At 37.9% G+C, this 8,002-nt stretch overlaps 1 pseudogene; it reads right to left on the bottom strand.

The window, feature by feature from the left end:
* Positions 1-376: 376 nt before the first annotated feature.
* LOC137771615 (olfactory receptor 8B12-like) lies at positions 377-1,312 on the bottom strand (annotated as a pseudogene).
* Positions 1,313-8,002: the final 6,690 nt, after the last annotated feature.

The raw sequence follows: 8,002 nt of genomic DNA, 5'->3' as shown, positions 1-8,002 counted from the left end.
AGAGCAAAGTAGATTCAAATTGAAGGGCCTAGATTCCGATCCCAGCTCTGGCACCAGGTACATGTGTGTCCATGGGCCACCCTCAAAATATTTATGAGTCACCAGTGTGTAATGTGTCATATGAGGGGCTGGATTAAATCATTTCTAAGACCTATTTAAGAGTAACCCTCTATGACTGTGAAAACTGTTTTCATAAAACAAAGAATGATTGGAATAGTTAGGCTGGAGTAAGGAGTAGAGAAATATAATGCTTAAGATCAAGTTAAAAATTTCCTTTAGCTATAGGAGAACAAGCACTGGCTGGCATTTATTTCCTTCACTGAAAAAAAGAAATTTAAAAATTGATAAAGCTTTGGAGGTCCTTTCTCAATCATTTTCAAGAGAAGATTTTTCCGCTCAAGGTTTTCTTCAGGGCAACTTTGACATCCTTATCCCTCAGGCTATAGATTAATGGGTTGAACAGGGGCACAACAGCAGTAAAGAATACGGAGGACACTTTCCCATGGCCAAGGGGTAAAATAGAAGGTGGTTTGAAGTACATAAAAGCTCATAACCCAAACAAAAGAGAAACCACAATTATATGGGAACTGCAGGTACTAAAGGCTTTGGATCGACCCTCCGTAGAGTTAATATGGAGAATCCTAGAAAGAATAAAACCGTAAGAGATAAAAATGGCAACAATGGGCACCCCAATGCCAATGGTCACAACAATAAAGACCACCAGTAAATTTATGTAGGAACTGTTGCAGGAGAGCTCAAGGAGGGGAATGATGTCACACATAAAGTGATTGACAAGGTTGTCAGCACAGAAGGTCATAAACATTATGTTTCCTATATGGGCCACAGCCCCAAACACTCCCATCCCACAGACCTCCCCCCCCACAAAAGAAAGAAACCTGAGGAGACATGGTGACCATGTACACCAGTGGTTTACAGATGGCGACATAGCGGTCATATGCCATCGCTGACAGGATGTAGGATTCAGAAAATACAAAGAAACAGAAGAAAAAAAACTGAGTCATACACCTGCATAGGATAAGATGTTCTTCTTTGAGACAAAATCCATCAGCATTTTAGGGGTGAGGGTAGTGGAGTAACTAAAATCCATGAAGGACAAGTTGAAGAGGGAAGAGTACATGGGAATATGAAGGTGAGAATTCAGTCCAATCAAGGTTATCAATCCCAGGTTCCCCACCACAGTGACCATGTAGAAACTTAGAAACAGGAAGAAGAGGGGGATCTGTAGTTCTGGCTGGTCTGTTAAGTCTGCGAGGATAAACTCTGTCACAGGGGATATGTTATCTGCAGCCATTCTCCTCTAGGAGAACCTGTGAGGGGAAAAGAAAAGAGTCACTGAACAAAATAGAGGCAACATATTATGGAAGTTAATGGAAGTTATGGAGGTGAGGTGGAGAAGAAAATAAAAGGAACATTTACTGAGCACTAACTATGGGATAGGCACAGTTCTACGTGCTGTGTGGCATTTTGATTATCCCCATATGACAGATGAGGACATTGGACCTAAGTGACTTGCACAAGTCCCAGTGCTTCTGAGTTGCAGCAGAAGGTGAATGAATACAGGTCGTCTGGTTCACAGCGTTTGAGCTTGTAACCACGCTGCCACAGGACAGACCAGGTCAGGCAGGCACTCACCCTCCTTCTGCTTGGAGTCACACTGCTGTGCTCCACTGGCTCTCATCCATCTCCTTCATGGAGACTCAAATGCCCTGGTGAAAAGAAGGTGAAAACTCGGAGCTCAGAGGCCTCTGCTTCTGCTTCTCTACTTTAAGGATCAAAACCTCTAGTTTATCTTGATTCTCTTGCTGAGCAGAAGAACAAGATCTCTGATTGTGGCTTTGCCCCAAGCCTCTTGTCCAGCTTCCAGGGATGAAACAACATCCTTTCCTAATGCACAGGAGACTAAAGAGTTTTATTCTGGATTAGAGATCTCAGTTGACCTAGTTACAAGAGACTCCCTCAACATCACTGCTCCAGAGACCACCTTCCCTAAGGAAGAAGAAATGTTTATTTACATCTTTGATAATGCTTGACACGGCTTTTAATGACCTATTCTTTTATTCAGGTTATATCTTTTTAAGCACAATTAAGAGCAAAGTAGTGTGGGAAAAATAATTCTTGCTACCATGTATTGAGCACTTACCATGTACCAAACACTGTATCTGGCCCAGGACCCTCATATGACACCAAGTATCTAAAGCAATGCACAAATAATTTTATCTTGTTTATTCCTCACAACAACCTTATATATTAGACCTATTAATCTCTACTTTAAAAGAGAGGAGCATACACTGCTAGAAGTTCCCGAATCTTGAGTCAAAACCTAGCCTGTTCAACTCCAAACTTCTTAGCCTTAATCACTGTGCTACAATACCTCCCTGTAAGTGACAATGAAATCTCTGAATCAGCATTTTTACTTTCTAGGATCTCATGAGATTCTTTATAGATAAAAACAAGTACTTAAATAATTTTAATGGAATGTAGAAAGTATTAGAGCCAAGAAGGGTAAAATTAGGGGTATTGGACTTCAGAGGAGGATATTCATTATTTCAGTCACCTCTAAAATATACTAAGAATTATTTGCACCTTCTCCAAGCTTAAACCTAAAGAAACTTTCTCTGATTTTTCTCCACTACTTGATCATGCAGTTTAATCTTGATTACTAAAAACAAATATTTGTCAGATAACTAATAACAACTTTTTTCTTTCCAAATTTTTAATAGCCACTTCAAGTTCCCATCTCATGAGTTGTTTGTTCACACACATTTCTTTTTTTTTTTTTTAACGTCTTTGTTGGAGTATAATTGCTTTACATTGTTGTGTTAGTTGCTGCTGTATAACAAAGTGAATCAGCTATATGGATACGTATATCCCCATATCCCCTGCCTCTTGTGTCTCCCTATCCCACCCCTCTAGGTGGTCACAAAGTACCGAGCTGATCTCCCTGTGCTATGCGGCTGCTTCCCACTAGCTATCTATTTTACATCTGGTAGTGTATATATGTCAGTGCCACTCTCTCACTTCATCTCAGCTTACCCTTCCCCCTCCCCATGTCCTCAAGTCCATTCTCTATGTCTGCATCTTTCATCCTGTCCTGCCCCTAGGTTCTTCAGAACCATTTTTTTTAGATTCCATATATATGTGTTAGCATATGGTATTTGTTTTTCTCTTTCTGACTTACTTCACTCTGTATGACAGACTCTAGGTCCATCCACCTCACTACAAATAACTCAAATTCTTTTTTTTTTTAATTATTATTTTAAATTATTTATTTATTTATTCATTTATTTTTGTCTGTGTTGGGTCTTCGTTTCTGTGCAAGGGCTTTCTCCAGTTGCGGCAAGCGGGGGCCACTCTTCATCGCGGTGCATGGGCCTCTCACTATCGCGGCCTCTCTTGTTGCGGAGCACAAGCTCCAGATGCGCAGGCTCGGTAGCTGTGGCTCACGGGCCCAGTTGCTCCGCGGCATGTGGGATCTTCCCAGACCAGGGCTCGAACCCATGTCCCCTTCACTGGCAGGCAGATTCTCAACCACTGCGCCACCAGGGAAGCCCTCAAATTCGTTTCTTTTTATGACTGAGTAATATTCCATTGTATATATGTGCCACATCTTTATTTATTCATCTGTCAGTGGACACTTAGGTTGCTTCCATGTCCTGGCTATTGTAAATAGTGCTGCAGTGAACATTGTGGTACATGACTCTTTTCGAATTATGGTTTTCTCAGAGTATACGCCCAGTAGTTAGAGGAAAACATAGGCAGAACACTCTATGACATAAATCACAGCAAGATCCTTGTTGACCCACCTCCTAGAGAAATGGAAATAATAACAAAAATAAACAAATGGGACCTAATGAAACTTAAAAGCTTTTGCACAGCAAAGGAAACCATAAACAAGACGAAAAGACAACCCTCAGTATGGGAGAAAATATTTGCAAATGGAGCAACTGACAAAGGATTAATCTCCAAAATATATAAGCAGCTCATGCATCTCAATATCAAAAAAACAACCCAATCCAAAAATGGGCAGAAGAACTAAATAGACATTTCTGCAAAGAAGATATACAGATTGCCAACAAACACATGAAAGGATGCTCAACATCACTAATCATTAGAGAAATGCAAATCAAAACTACAGTGAGGTATCACCTCACACAGGTCAGAATGGCCATCAACAAAAAATCTACAAAAAATAAATGCTGGAGAAGGTGTGGAGAAAAGGGAACCTACTTGCGCTGTTGGTGAGAATGTAAATTGATACAGCCACTATGGAGAAGAGTATGGAGTTTCCTTAAAAAACTAAAAATAGAACTACCATATGACCCAGCAATCCCATTACTGGGTTAATAACAACTTTTGTCAAAACCTAAAAGCAGAGAACAAATTCTGCAGCCAACCTGACAGGTAAAGTGGAGTTGATGAAAGATTTTGAACAAAAACGGCATTCCTTCAGCAAGTACCTAATGAATATATACCCTGTCCCTGAAACCCTTCTAATACCTGGTGATTCTTCAGTGAAAAAGCAAAACAAAACCAAAAAGTATTCCTGCCCTCATGGAGCTTTCATTCAATTGGGAGAAGACAAAATATACATGAAAGAAAGAGGTAAAACATGTGACATGAAAAATGTGATGAAGAAAAGGAAAACAAGGGAAAGGGATAGAAAACACAAGCGTTACAGATTTCAACTTTAAGCAGAGTAATCTGACATTTGAGCAATGACTTGAAAGATGCCTGAAAAGCTTGTCCTGATGAGAACAGTTACTCTAACAAAACATGGCATGTTCATGGCTTAACAGAGCACCTTTCCAAGGCATCATGTGTTTTTCCTGCACTTTAAATGCAATACTGTAACCCAAATTGCTGGCTGTGAGGGAGAAAATTCTGATCATAGTAACAGGATAGAGAGGCAAGAGACCTTGCTGAGGTTTCAGACAGTGACAATCACACAATGTAGGTTATTGACTGAAACTGATATAAAGCCTAACAAAATTCTGTGTAGCAATTTGCATTCTACACTCTTTACCAGGGTCTTTTAAATATTAAGGATAGTAGATTTTCTATCCAAATAATAAATCTCTATTTGGGGAAGTTAACAGATGAGTTATATATATTTTTGGTATGAGTTAAGGGCTGGAGTCCTCTTGGAGAAGTTGTGAAATCAAAACACAAAAGCAGGGGTCCACCTTTCTCCAAGCAAGTCCAGCTAAAACCACTGTATGTTTATGAGTATGTACACATACATCAATGAGCACTTGCTAAGACTCAGCAATGATGGAGTCTCATCTGTCTCATTTACACTGAGAATTGTCCATGGTCCAGAGTGACTCAAATGAATCCCAATCCCTATTCTCAATCCCACTTCACATATTTAAGAAATAGAGAAAAACAATCCATTATCAAAAAATTAGAATAATCACCATAAATAAGCTCTTCTTAAGACCCAAGGGCAAAGAAGACCTTAGGGGTTCATTAAATGTTCACTTTCCTCTAGGAATCTTAGAGGGTTCTTGCAGGCATGATACAACACCAGGGAAAATTCTTCTGAGATTTTGTCACTTCAGAGACAGTTTCCATGGAAATTGTATTTTAAATGCATCAAGGTTTTATTTCAAGTGAACCAAGTCTTCTCTAAAGTCATTTTCAGTGTTCACTTGCTCCAGTACAAGCAGAGAGAAACATAGAAATAAATATTCTTGATTAAGTTACTTTTGTCGCACAACTCTTTCCCAAAACTCGAATCTCTGTATAATGGATTCCTTGTCTACTAACTGCTAACACTAAAATATATGAGACATGGTTTATAACATACTCATGTGGAAAATGTCTGTATAATGCAGTGTCTATGTACATATGCCTCACACATATTCACTAACACTCAAATGTCTGGTAGACCTTCAGTCAGCACCAGAGTGGTGTACCCTTCACTCCACACAAGAGAAATACAAGAATAAGCCATAATTCCGACCAAAAAAAAGTCGAAGAGCCTGTACAGAGAGAAAATATGGCAGCTGAAATGTCTTCATTTGATATGACTTCAGTTAGGGTCTAAGGACAGGCATAACATTAAATCAATCTATCAGAAGTCATATGGTCTGTATTATACTTAATGTTCAGTTGGTTTTTGATATATTTACTTGGCACATTAAAATGCTAGGTAAAGTGATTCAAAAAAATGGTTCATGCCCCAAAGGGGTTTACAGTCTTATAGAGGCATCTCATGTTCTGTTTCTTTACCACTTTATTCCTTTCATGTTTCAAAATTTCCGGTGTTTAGTTCTCAACCATCTGAGCCTCTTCTTCCTTAAATGTTTGGTGAGCTCATTCATGACTTCAACAGCATCATCTTTATTCTTAGTTCCTAAGTTTGTATCTCTAGTTCTCATCTTTCTGTTAATTCCCTGTCTTGTGTATACAACCTCTGTATTAAAATGTTCCAGTATGCTGTCCTGTTGTCACCCTGAACGCAACAAGTACAAAAATTAACACATCTTCTTTGTCCCCAAAGCAGACTGCCCAACTTTCCTATGTTTTTATTGGAGAGGAAGTAGAAGATAGTATTAGTGGGGTACTATAAATTCTAGCTCATTTGGGTTGGCCCTAGTTCACATCTCTTGTCCCAAAAAAATTATTATTAGTAGCAGCTTCTCTCACTCTGAAATATATACCAGTTAAATGAGAAATTGTATGTGGAATCAAACCAACCTTTACAATTCCTGGCTCTGACACTTACTAGCTGTGTGGCCTTGGGAACTTTGAGCTTCAAATTACTCATCTTAAAATGGGGATACTAATCATAAATGGTGTATCTTCCATTACATAGAACATAGAAGACACAAAAAATATTATATTGTTGTTACTGCTATTATCGTCATTATTATTCAGATCTGTACCTTTGAATAAGAAAAATATTTAAGACTGTAGTGGCACACAGGATTAGTTAAAATAGGGACAGACTGAAAGCAGGAAAATCAGTTAAGGTTTCACAAGTAGTGGAAATAGTAAAGTGAAAACAGTATCAAGAGATAAGAACATGGAAATACAGGATTTAGTATCTCTATGGTTTGGAAGAGAAGGAAAGAGAAGAAAGAAGCACAAATTAAATCTGACTAAAATTTTGAACCCAGGGAACCATGAGCAGGATGGCAGAAACGAACAAATAAGGAGTGGAAAGGATAAAGAGCTAGATTTTAGACTAGATGGTAAAATGCTGGCAAATATCTTCAAAAGGAAAAGTAAAAAATTGGCAATGGAGGAACAGAGCTTGCGAGAAAGGGGTCAAAATACAAATTAGGGTACTCTGATCACAGAAGAATGACGAATTTTTCCAAGTAGAAATATTTAAAGACAGACTAGTCAAAGGGTAAGTAAATATTTCTTGAATTCATGAAATTCACAGAAGCCAAAAAAAAAAAAGAGAGAGAGAGAATTTCTAGTGTGAGAATTAACTAATGTTTCTGTGCACCCAAGGGAAAGAAGAAGAAATGAAAATGAATTTAAATAAATTGAACTCTTGCATTCCAATTTACTTCTTCCATATCACTGTTAATCTATATTTTGTCCTTAAATGTTTAGAAGAATTCAGTATTAAAGCCTGGAATTTCCTTTTTGGGAGGGATTTTCTTTAATAGATTTAGGACTATTCAGTTTTCTGTTTCTTCTTTTGTAAGTTTTACTAATTTGCATCTTTTAAAGAATATCTCAGTTTCTCTGAGTTATCAACTTTATCAGGGTAAAGTTGTTCATAATATTTATTTATTTTTTAAAAAATATCTTTAGGATCTGTAGTGATTGCCCCCTTTTCATTCCTGATATTATTGATTTTTGTTTTATATCTTTTTGCGGTGAGCCTAGCTAGTATTTTATCAATTTTCTTGATATCTTAAAAGTTGTAAGTTTTAATTGTTTTTCTCTATTAATTACTGATATTCTGTTTCATTAATTTACACTCTCATCTTTATCATTTCTTTCCTTCCTCTCACTT

The sequence above is a fragment of the Eschrichtius robustus genome, chromosome 11 (genome assembly GCF_028021215.1).
Source record: "Eschrichtius robustus isolate mEscRob2 chromosome 11, mEscRob2.pri, whole genome shotgun sequence".
Classification (NCBI taxonomy): Eukaryota; Metazoa; Chordata; class Mammalia; order Artiodactyla; family Eschrichtiidae; genus Eschrichtius; species Eschrichtius robustus.
The sequence above is the reverse complement of the archived record's forward strand: the minus strand, read 5'-3'. Positions and strand labels throughout refer to the sequence as shown.